We start from the raw sequence: 11,439 nt of genomic DNA on the forward strand, positions 1-11,439 counted from the left end.
CTTCCAAAAGTTCCTTCATTATTTTTTCTATTTCATTCTTTTGGGTGAACGGATATCTGTATGGGCGCACATTTTGGGGTTGGGCCCCTGGAACCAAGGTGATGCTATGATCATGTTCCCCTCTTGAGGGTGGAAGCTCATGAGGCTTGTCAAAGACTGGCAGATGGTTATTTAAAATCTGTTGCATCTCAGGATGAATCGACAGAGACTTGGTTTCGACTTATTAAATTGAGCTAGAACTCCATTATGGCCCTCTTTTAGCAATTTTTCCATCCTATGCGAGCTGATGATAGAGGGAGCTCCCTCCTGGAGTCCACGGAGGGTATGTGTGGAGTTGTTCTGCTTAAAACTCATATATAACTCTTGGAAATCCATTGTGATTGGCCCAAGAGTGCAAAGCCATTCAGCACCCGAGGACAATGTCGCACCCTCCCATGTGTATGGAAAACATGTGGGTCTTCAACTGATAATCCCCCATTTGAAGTTTGACATTTTCACAGCGGTCTTCACATTTCATTGTGCCCCCATCCACAATTTGGACTTGGAAGTTAGAAACTGCTCGTACAAAACAATGCACTGCTTCCGTGACTTTTTGATGGATGAAATTATGTGTACTTCCACTATCAATCAAGACTACTACTGGGCGATGTTTAATAAAACCTCTGATTTTGAGAGTTTGAGGTGAAGAAATCCCTGCCAAAGCATGCAGCGAAATAACTGGTTCGCCAGGGACATTGTCCTTTTGGTTGTCCTCTTCCACCGCCTCATGTTCCTCCAGTGGTGGATCTTCCTCCGATGAGCTGTAATCAGTGGCATCAATTTGAAAAAATTTGGGCTCCTTGCATTTATGACCTGGGGAGTATTTTTCATCATAGTAGTAACATAATCCTTGCTTTCTTCTTTCGACCATTTCTGCAGGTGACACCTTTTGAACCTTAAGTGTTTGAGTGGCGCTGTGAGCCTATGGGGGGCGACCCTTAGCGGTGAAATTTGGGCGATTGTACTGGGCTTCTAATGCACGTTCCACGTTACGAGCTACCTTACAAGCCTCTGTCCATGTGGGAGGGTGGTGCAGTAAGACGTGGGATTTTATGGCTTCTTTAAGACCGCCGATCAAACATTCCATGTAGAACACATCTGAGAGACCCCTAGTGTGGAAGGCTAAGGCTTCAAAGGCTGTAATATATTCATCTACTATGCCAGTCTATCGGAGCTTAGTAAGACGACCCAAAAAAGAAGATTCCTGGTCAAAGCGTTATGTAAGAGCTTTTTTGAAGGAGTTCCAAGTCCTAAAAGGTCCATTGCAACACTGATGCCATTCCCACGATTGCCACCTTTCATTGTCAAAGTACATGCTCCCCACCATAAGCTTAGTCTCATTATCTAAGATGTTATTCAGATTGAAATACTTCTCCATTTGTGCTATCCATGCTGCCGGGTGAGAACCATCAAATTTATGCATATCCAACTTTGGAGGTCGCGGACGGGATTGTTGGTGGGGGCCCCCGAGGTGAAGAGGGTGGCTAGAGTCACCCTCACTGTGTCCATTGCCAATATATGCCTCCTCATGGGCTTCCTCCTTGCCCGTCGGGATTATGCTCAGGATCATGCTATTTAGTTGGTCACGTTGAATGTGGAGGGATTGCAAGGATTATTCAATTTTGTCCATCCTTTCATTGGCTATAGCTTGAGCTCTAGTTTCTACCATGCACCGACCTGATGTTCTTGAAAATTGGGACCACCTAAATTTTTTTTTTCACTAAGAATTGAATGGTACCACCGTGCTCAGCTCGTTGTCCTGATTCTAATGGGCTCCTTATGAATACTGCAGTCACCAAATCCTCAAAATGTCAATGCAGTCAAAAGTCCTGCGAAAATTATACCCCGGTATAGGAACCCCACACAACTACTCAGATATGGTGGATCTGAGAGATCTGAATCGCGGATTGGATACCTCTGGGCGACGGAACAGACTGCTGCTGTGGATCTGATGGATCTAATAGATCGGAATGGCTGGTCTGCTAACTCGGAACTGCGGGACTGATGTCTGCTGCTGCTGCACCTCTTTGCGCACTGATCTGGCAGAGATGATGCGTGATCCCCAGATAGAAAAGTGAACTATGGTCTCGAGGAGTGTCAGGTGCTACAGATCGCAATATACACAAGGGTCTGACAGTAGTACTCGACCCAATGTTTCAGGGCTCTAACTAAGGAGGATCAACCATACCCTTAGCCGTACAACCCAACTACCTTTTCATACGGGCGAGTAATCTCTCCGAGTGTTGTTCTCGGTGTACTGTAGCAGCAAGACAGCCGACGGTTTATCTATGGCGAGGTTGAAGAGGAGCTAAGGGGCTTCCGATATACCCAGAAGGTACTTGGAAGACAATCCGTACACGGTTCTGTCTAATGCGCTACTACTCGAAGGGGTACCCACAGGGGTTACAAGGGAGTCCAACAAGCATGACCACCTCTTGTATTTTTTGCGTGCATGACTCCCCAAATCCGCAGGTTTATGCGCTCAACGACAGATCCCATGGTTTAAAGACACTGAAACACGTCTCTAGCCAAAAAAAATTTTGCTAAGAAATGGAGATCCCACTGGCCCTGGAAAGTGCTCTGATACCACTTGTTATGCTCTTAACCTGCAAAAAGATACCCAAATACAGAATATGCAAAGAAAGATACCCAGAACATAGAATAGTGAAAGACAACAGCAAATATTTTATTATTCAGAAAGCAATGTTCACTGGCCTCTTCGAGGGGGCAACCTCCAATAGAGCAGAGCTCAATACAAAATAAGACACAATGCTCCTCGCAGGGAGTCTCTATCCTTTATATATGACTCATACATGCAATACCAAGGATCAATACCATGGGTTTTATTAATACCATCTATCTAATACTATGGCCCATTTGCAACTAACTGTGGTCCCGTCATTAATTGCGGGTTAACCACTTACAATTATTAATATGGGCTTTATTGAATCTTGACTATGACTCGATCCCATTACATAAATAAGGGGGTTAGGGTGGGACCCTAACACCTCAAGTTCTTCCTCCATCGTTGTCACATCTGCAACATCCTAATATATCATGTTTTCTTCTCCTTCATCGCAATCTGAAGCTACATCCTACTCCATTGCCCAACCAAGTCAAAGAAGCTCTTCTTAAACATTCCTTTCCAAGACCTCAAGTTCATCTCGAATCTATGCGTTCTCTTCTTTCATACGCCTCAACCTATATAAAGTTAGCAAGAGCCTCCCTTGGCATTCTTCCCAACTTGCCATGTCTTTTCGTTCAGCCTGGCGCAAGCACAATGCTTCACCCGCACTAAACTTGTCATGAAGTGCAGCGATATCTGCTTCACTTAAAATATCCAATCGACAAAGCCACGTGGAAAGAGGGCTCTGATACCATCTGTCATGCCCCTATTATGGCAGTAGTTTTTCAACTACACATAGGCAGATGCAGCACCACTACACTTTTTATTTTTACCAATACTAGAGTGTATGGACTACGCCTAACTCCAACAGTTAGCCAATTTTCCAATTCTTCAAGTGTTAACAACGCAGAAGAATAACATTTACTTCAATTAACATTCATCATCTTCATTATGCCATGGAAATCATAAATCGTACAAGTATACACAATTATAGTTGGGAGGGGAAGTTCTCGTAAAGTTTGCCCAATATAACATATAACTATAATGTACAATATCTCACAATTACAAGCTTACAACAGTGTTGTGCTACCAACTTCCTTGGCCTACACAATCCACCAAGTGTCATGTCACAACCTTGCAGTTTTCCAACTGCCTATTGCCCACACAAGATATGAGGAAATCTCAAGTTTCCTTTCCTTAGAACAATTTTGCAACTTTGGTGTCACATCGGTCATTCAACCCTATCGATCGTTCAACCTTGCCCACGGTCATTCAGCTCGGCCTGCGGTCGTTCAGCTCTACCCGTAGTCGTTCAGACTTGCCCATGATGTTTATCTCGGCCTATAGTCATTCATCTCTACCCACAGTCGTTTAGCCTCGCCCAGGCCATTCAGCTCGGCCCACAGACGTTCAGCTCGGCTTGCAGTCGTTCAAGGTTTCCCTGGTCATTCAGACCCGCCTAGGTCGGTTAGCTTGGCTTGCGGTCGTTCAGACCCGCCCAGGTCGCTCAACCCCACCCAAGCCCTTTAGCTCAGCCCACGACCATTCAGACCTGCCAAGGCTATTCAACTCGGCTTATGGATTTCTGCACCTGTTCGACTTGCGACTTCGGCGAATCTTCGGTTTTCTTTTTATGTCTCCCAAACTCCACGAAACTTAAGACCAAGTTTCTCCCTTGATGTTTGGTTATTGATTGATGCCTTGAATGCTCTCCATCATGGCATATATATACCCATGTCTCCACACTCAAGTGACACGGCTGTCCACCCAAGTATGGGTTGGCCTGCCCATTTCTACATGTCGGCCTAGCCACATCTCCATGTCCGTCAGGTCCACTTAAGTTAAGTCAGCCTCCTCCATCGCATGCCTAAGTCAGCCTATAAACTCTCTCATCACACGTATTGGGGCATGTCAACCCATCGCACATGGGCACACCCGTTAATCACACAAAAACCGAGAATGCCTCTACATGACTCGTCACACATAACTAAGGATGTCTCAGCGTGACTCGTCACAGATAACCGATCTCGGGTGCTTGTCATACACGTGGGAGTGCCCGACTCAAATCTTCGCTTAAAATTGAGAATTTTACCCACCATCACACATAACCGAGTTTACCTCCACACAACTCATTGCACATAATTGATTTTAGGTGCCCATCACACATGGGCATGCCTGACTCAAGTTGTGGGCCTGACATCCTCCCCCACTCTAAATAAGGTTGTCAACCCTGACAACTTCACGATATCATCGCAAAGTGTTGCTAGCTCCAAAATCTCTAAAAATTTCCATGTTTCCAAACTCTTCTCTATCATCGCACAAACCCTCAAGGCTCATGACTCCATGAATGGGAAAGTCTCCTAAATCCATGATCATCAACCAAATCCATCGCAATCTCCAACATGTTGCCCCACCATGGAAGGTTGTCCCTCCAACTCAAGCTACATGTTATCACTGCAACAGACGTCATGTCGACTCATCATGTATCATAATCATGGGAACTGCTACCATGATACTCCAACTCAACTCAAAGATATCTCAGTATACTGTTAGCCTTCGTGACTTAAACTAGTCAGGTGATCAGTCCAACCATCATGCTCAAATAACAAAAATGCACCTCCTCATGCCATCATTGGTTGTTTCTCTTAGCATCTCATCATCAATTCAATCAAGAATCTATCCCATCTCTATCAAAGTATAAAGTAAGGCATGCTCAGATCCATGAAATAATCTCCATCTTGTCTGCAACATGCTGCCCATGATGTTGGCGTGAATGTGTTTCATATCAATCAATTTCTTCTATCCAAGAATCAACATCCATATGTGTGAGGTTCATCTCCTCAAAATGAATATCTCCTCCCATCAAATCAACTCTCAATGTGCCATATCCATGTCCATGAAGCAACCTCCATCTCATCTTTAATATGTCATCTGTCAAAGGGAAATTCTACACCTACCTCATCATCCTTGTGCTACCCATGGTCATAAACCAATCAGTCACCATGTCTATAGACTATAAAAGTGGTCAAGTCTCATTAAGTCAACTCATGCCCAAGTGCTACCACGAAGGCATCACCATCGTTGCAACTCCATCAAATCCAAAGTGTCTCATCTCGATCACATCTTGTTGGGCATGAAATCCCTCCACAGCATGTTTTGGGGCTCAAAGCCCAAGTTTTGGTCAAATATGTTATAAGACTCCGCGAATTATGGGCACGAAGTGTGAAATGTACATTGACTCATAGGGTTGTTCACCCTAATTTTTGTAATGTAAGGAAATGTCATGTCAGCCTACCCATCTTCCGCAGACCATGGGATTGTATAAATAGTGCAAGGCTCTAAGTTGTGAAAGGAATTAAGAGATAGATGAGCATGGATGAAGTTTATAAGATAGTGGATAGAGAAGAAGTCTAAGTGCCTTGGGTCGTAGTAGTAGGAAGAGGCTCTACAGCTGAGTGCGCAGAGGCCTATTAGAGTTCGTAGCTAAGTGTGCAGGGCGAAGTTTAGTCTATAACCCAAGAAGAAGAATAATAAAGAGAAGCTTGATTCTAAATATTGTGTATCTTTTTCTGTATGATTTTCTATGCATTTATACTGTTTTTTTTATCGTGCGCATTTATATGAATACTGAACATTGTTAAGTATAATTGGGATCACACAGATAAGTTAAGTAATCAAATAATCTCAAGTTAATAGTAAGGAACTAGGGTAATAATTACGAATCACGCCTCGAACAGGGTTGCGTGAAGGTAGCATTGTAGGCTGCGAGGTACTGATAAGTGCGCGTAGCAACGTGCGCGCAGGGTCAAACAACGGACCACCGAAAAACCATCAGACATCTCTAGGGTGCGGAAACCCGGTTCTACAACCCTCCCATACTACTTTGAGTGAGACCTCAGTCCGCGCTCCACGGACTGTTGCTGAAAGGGCCAATAGTACCGGGATTTGTTTGGTTAAATCATCTCTCAACCTAGGTCAGGCCCCTAAAGGCCAATAAATGGTTACGTTGCCGAGACCGGGATCTGCATAAGGGATTTTTGATGTCGTGTCACTAGAATCCAATGAAGAAAGAAATTGAAGGGTGGTTGGACAAAAAGATTCACGCGTTCGAAGCGCAGGAAAATAGGAATCCGCGAGTATCTAAGGAATAGTGGTTGGAGCGCTACTTTTATATGGAAATCCATGAAATTTTCTTTGTATCCTTTGCTTATGAGTTGTATGAGTGGATCGCGAAGCTAGCAGACAGTCAGAGAAGGTGTAGGCTCGACAAACCAATCGGGTGGACTCCGGAATTAGTGCGCAGACTGGAAGTGTAAGGAGATAAGATCACATGAGTTTTGGACCATTGGCTTGACCAAATTATAGAAGGATTTATCACTAAGTTCGTGGTATATACGACTGTCATCTACAGTGAGGCGGAGCGACGCTTCCTCAAGGGACCACGAGGTAAGTATATTAAATCTTTGAACACTTGGATTAAGATGTTATTGTGTGAAAAGAGGGTTATGTGAATAAATTAATGTTTGGGACTACGCAAAGTGAGAAGATCTACAGAAGCGGAACTAGTGAAGAATTAGAAACCAGTCCCTTAATTTCACCCTCGCAGGAAAGCGAGGAAGAGCTCACAAAAATCTCTTCGAGAAGCGCGGTTAGTCTAATTTATTATTTTTTCTAGGGATTGCATGTTGTTTTCCCTCCTCATCTATGGCCCTTCACATGCTAACCTAGTTCCAATTTCCATTCTTATTCATCTATAAAATGCATTATTCTATATCACTCCCTTTTACTGTAGTATGAGTATGTATTCAATTTTGTAACAAGTGAAATAATGCTACCATGACATGTATATAATGAATTACTACCTTATATAATTACAACCCTCAATTTCAAAATTAAATATATTTAACGCAATTTTTTTCTAATACTCACATGCTTATTTAAAAGTTCATGGAAATAGATTAGAGGTTGCCATGTTCCTCCCAATCATTGAACTATGTTTTCATTAGGCCCCTCGAGCTCTACTCCTTCCTTCCACAAAAACAACTCGGTATCTATTTCATGGCTTACACTTCCTTAACCTAAGGAGCCTCCTACTAATTCTAGGTTCAAGTCCAGACTTTCTCTCCTAGTGGCTGCTTTCTCCCACAACTCTTTTTTTTTCACAATTTCCATCCATGGCATTTATCTATAGTCATGCATTCTTTTGGTGGTCTTTTGAGCCAACATTTTTTCTTTTGACTACACCATCTTGGGAATAACTGATTCCAACTATTTTACCGGATGTTATAAGTCTAATATATCACATGATAGCTTTTAATGTATTTCCCAAAAATAATACATAAAATAGTTTCATTTTATTAACAAACTAAATATTTATATTCTCATAACAAATTACTTTTTACTAGTTGACTTTGAGCCACATGTCCAATATAAAATTCATTTTAAAAAAATCTGATTTAATATATATATATATATATATATATATATACAATAATAATGAAAAATCTTCTTAATAATTTTAATAATTATTTTTTTATCAATTATAAGTTATTTTATTCGAAAAAACAAATATATATATATATATATATATATATATATATATATATATATATATATATATATATATATATATATAAATTAAATTAAATTTTGTTGGTTATATTACAATTTTATTATTTAAATTTCATTTATAAATATATAAATGAATTTAGCACCTTAAAGTATTTATATTATTTTCACACAACCCATAATTAATTCAAAATACAAAAAAAAAAAAATACATTAATTACCAAAGTTACCGGTACATAGCTTTTACCATGCATGTACATCATAATTAATGTAGTTAATTCTGCCATTGGGAAACATATTACCTAACAAATACTAAATCAAAATCTTTAAGCATATTCTTTGTTGATTTACCCTGTATGGATGTATTGTCACGCAGATTAAATAAGTGCTTGTTAAAGTTCAAGGTTTGATGTTGATAAAATGAAAATCACTAACTCCAAATGGTTGGCCTCAAACCTTCGAGGTGCCCTCCAAGTGTACACCATTTCCTTTTCCATATGGCAGTTTTCTGGCATTTGGATTAGATATCGAATTGGACGGTTGAGATCACCAATGGAGGGGTTAGGGTAACCACTGCCTAGATCACCGCTGTTTGCACTCATTATCACCCTCATTCACACAAGGACCTCATTGTACAACTCATCCCTCGCTCTCTCTCTCCGGTGGAAACATCACAGGGAAGCAGCGCTGTTGGTTTCCCACAGAACCTATGTTCCACTTAGTGTTTGGTTCAGCTGCCATCCCAATTCGTGGAGACTTCTCTAATAATTTAGCCTTGTTCAAATGGGGCTACCATGCCTGAATCGACTTGGGTAAGATGTTATGGTTATTTTAGTTGTTTTATTGTTTTGGTTTGGTGCATTACATTAAACTGTCATTGACTGGATTTCTTTTCCACTGTGTAGGTCAATCTGCAGGTTTCCATAGCGGTCACCAAGCTCTTCATCCTCTGAGGATGGAACAAAAGAACCACTTTCCGCTACCAGGTTGGAAATACTCTCGGTTTTGTGGCTTCCCATTATGCTCCCTTCTCAAACTCCAGAGACTTTGGTTCTCGGTGAGTTGTTTCTACAAACCCTCCGAGATTATTAATTTTTAACCTTGTAATAGTTTAACTGGTTACAGGTTCTATCCGTTTGCTTTTATGGTTGTAAAAACTTCTGAGGGTTAGAACCACGGCCTCCCTCTGATCAGTTCAATTTTTACTGAGATTTATTATGTTTTTAATCTCTTGTGTAGGCAAAATTGATACCATGAAAAACCCTTTTGGTTGAAAATATTTTAGTGAGAAATTTCCCCACAGGCTTTCTCTGTATCGACCCTAAATTTTCTCTATGGTTTTCCTTGATTATTTGTAACTATTTCATGAATTATGCATGTACTTCACTGCTCTACCTTGGACAATGTATGGATGTTTTGGTTGTGGCCAACTAGCATTTGTTATTATGAAAACTTTTCTCCTGCTTCGTTAGTTAATTCATTTAACCCGTGAACATGCTAATTAATTCTAATAATTAATAAACTCATTGTTGGACCTCCCTATCTATTGTGAATTAGGAAATATGCTTGCTATCTTTCTACAAAGGGGTTGACATGTTGATAGCAGTTTCCTGAGCAATTTTATTCTGTTATCTTAGAAGCAATTCTTCATTGGTTTTTTCCTTCACAACACTAAATGTTAAGATATATGTTCACTTCGGTTATGGTCATTTCCCTTCTAGTTTTTCTTAATTTATTGAATCGTACTAATGTTATTGGTTTACTGTCTACATAATTGCTAGTTGATTCTGACTAAGGGTTGTAATTACTCTTTAATTCAGAGTAAAGACAATCTTTTTCATGGCTCTGTATGTTTACGGTAGATTGTGCTTTCCTTTTCTTTGATAATGATTTCTAAATATTGTTTTCATTCTATAGGATCATGTGATGCCTTAAGAAAATACTTCATGTTGTTTATAAATAGACAGGATGCGTCCACTTAAGTTTGTCTGGTCCTCATATAGTTTGTAATTCTATCTATGTTTTGAGAAGAATAAATACTTGTACAATATATTCTCTGTCCATCTTGCAGAAAGGTGTAAATGACCTTTACAATATATGTTTTTTTGCCTTATAGAGAAGAAAAATATATGTATTCATGGGTTTATATTTTAGAAAATAATAGAATAACATACATTTTATTCTTTGTTTGTTTTACAAGATAAATTAGGTAATTCACGCAGTGTATTTTCTGTCTATTTTACAGAGAAAGATTAGATAATTCATGTAGTGTGGTTCTTTGTCTTTTTCGTAGGAAATAATTGATTTAAACATGTAGTATAATTCTCTATCTATTCCACAGAAAATAATTAGTTTAAACATGTAGTTTAATTCTCTGTCTATTCCACATAAATAATTGGTTTAAACATGTAATTTAATTCTCTGTCTATTTAACATAAAATAAGTAGATGAATCATTCAATAACTAGGGAAGAAGCTCCTACGCTATCCTCCTATCTTACTGATTATCATTACTTCATTTTACTCATAAGAAAAACCATTAGGAAGACTTGGTACTTATTTCTAATATTTGTTATCGAAAAGATGGGATAGGGATGGAACCACTCCTCCCTTCCACGAAATTGGTAATTATGTCCAATTACCCCCCTAGCTTCCACTTCCAGCACAGATTGGGTCTGAAACCTTCACAGGTAGTCCATCTTCTAAGACCTCAAGACTGTCTTGGTCCAATATGGAAAAAGGAACATATTACTTCGAATCAGAAGGTTTCCACTGGTTCATACTAGCTTAAGACAACCTTCAGGTAGTATCATCATTTTCACTTCCTTGGGTAGTATCCTTTTTCCTAGTGTCTAACCCCTGCCTTGTTCCACCTGAGATGTTTTTAATATCTGGGGTCAAGGGAAGAAGGAGATAAATTCCCTTTCCCAACTGTCTGGAAGTTCATAATTAGTTAGTGGATCCTCATCCATATTCCAACTTCGCAACTGTTTTTTTATTTCTTTTAAATTAATAATTAACAACAATTGTTATCAAATCCCTTTTTCTTGTAACATTGTTTCATTCACAATAACAATTAAAATAAAATAATAGTAATTATGAAATTAATGACAGGTCCGAGGGTGTTACATCTTCCCCTCCTGGTGTGAAACATCATCCTCGGTGTTTATTCCTGCCCTTGAAATAGGCTTGGGTATGCTTGTTGCA

The 11,439-nt window shown here is 39.9% G+C and overlaps 1 long non-coding RNA gene across 1 annotated transcript; it reads left to right on the top strand.

The window, feature by feature from the left end:
* Nucleotides 1-8,809: 8,809 nt before the first annotated feature.
* Nucleotides 8,810-9,269, top strand: LOC149159648 (uncharacterized). Its single transcript, XR_016261146.1, has 2 exons — nucleotides 8,810-9,045; nucleotides 9,139-9,269. It is a non-coding gene; the product is annotated as an uncharacterized LOC149159648 (long non-coding RNA).
* Nucleotides 9,270-11,439: the final 2,170 nt, after the last annotated feature.

The sequence above is a fragment of the Pinus tabuliformis genome, chromosome 5_2 (assembly GCF_031772625.1).
Source record: "Pinus tabuliformis cultivar Carrire ecotype Pingquan chromosome 5_2, CPIR1, whole genome shotgun sequence".
NCBI lineage: Eukaryota > Viridiplantae > Streptophyta > Pinopsida > Pinales > Pinaceae > Pinus > Pinus tabuliformis.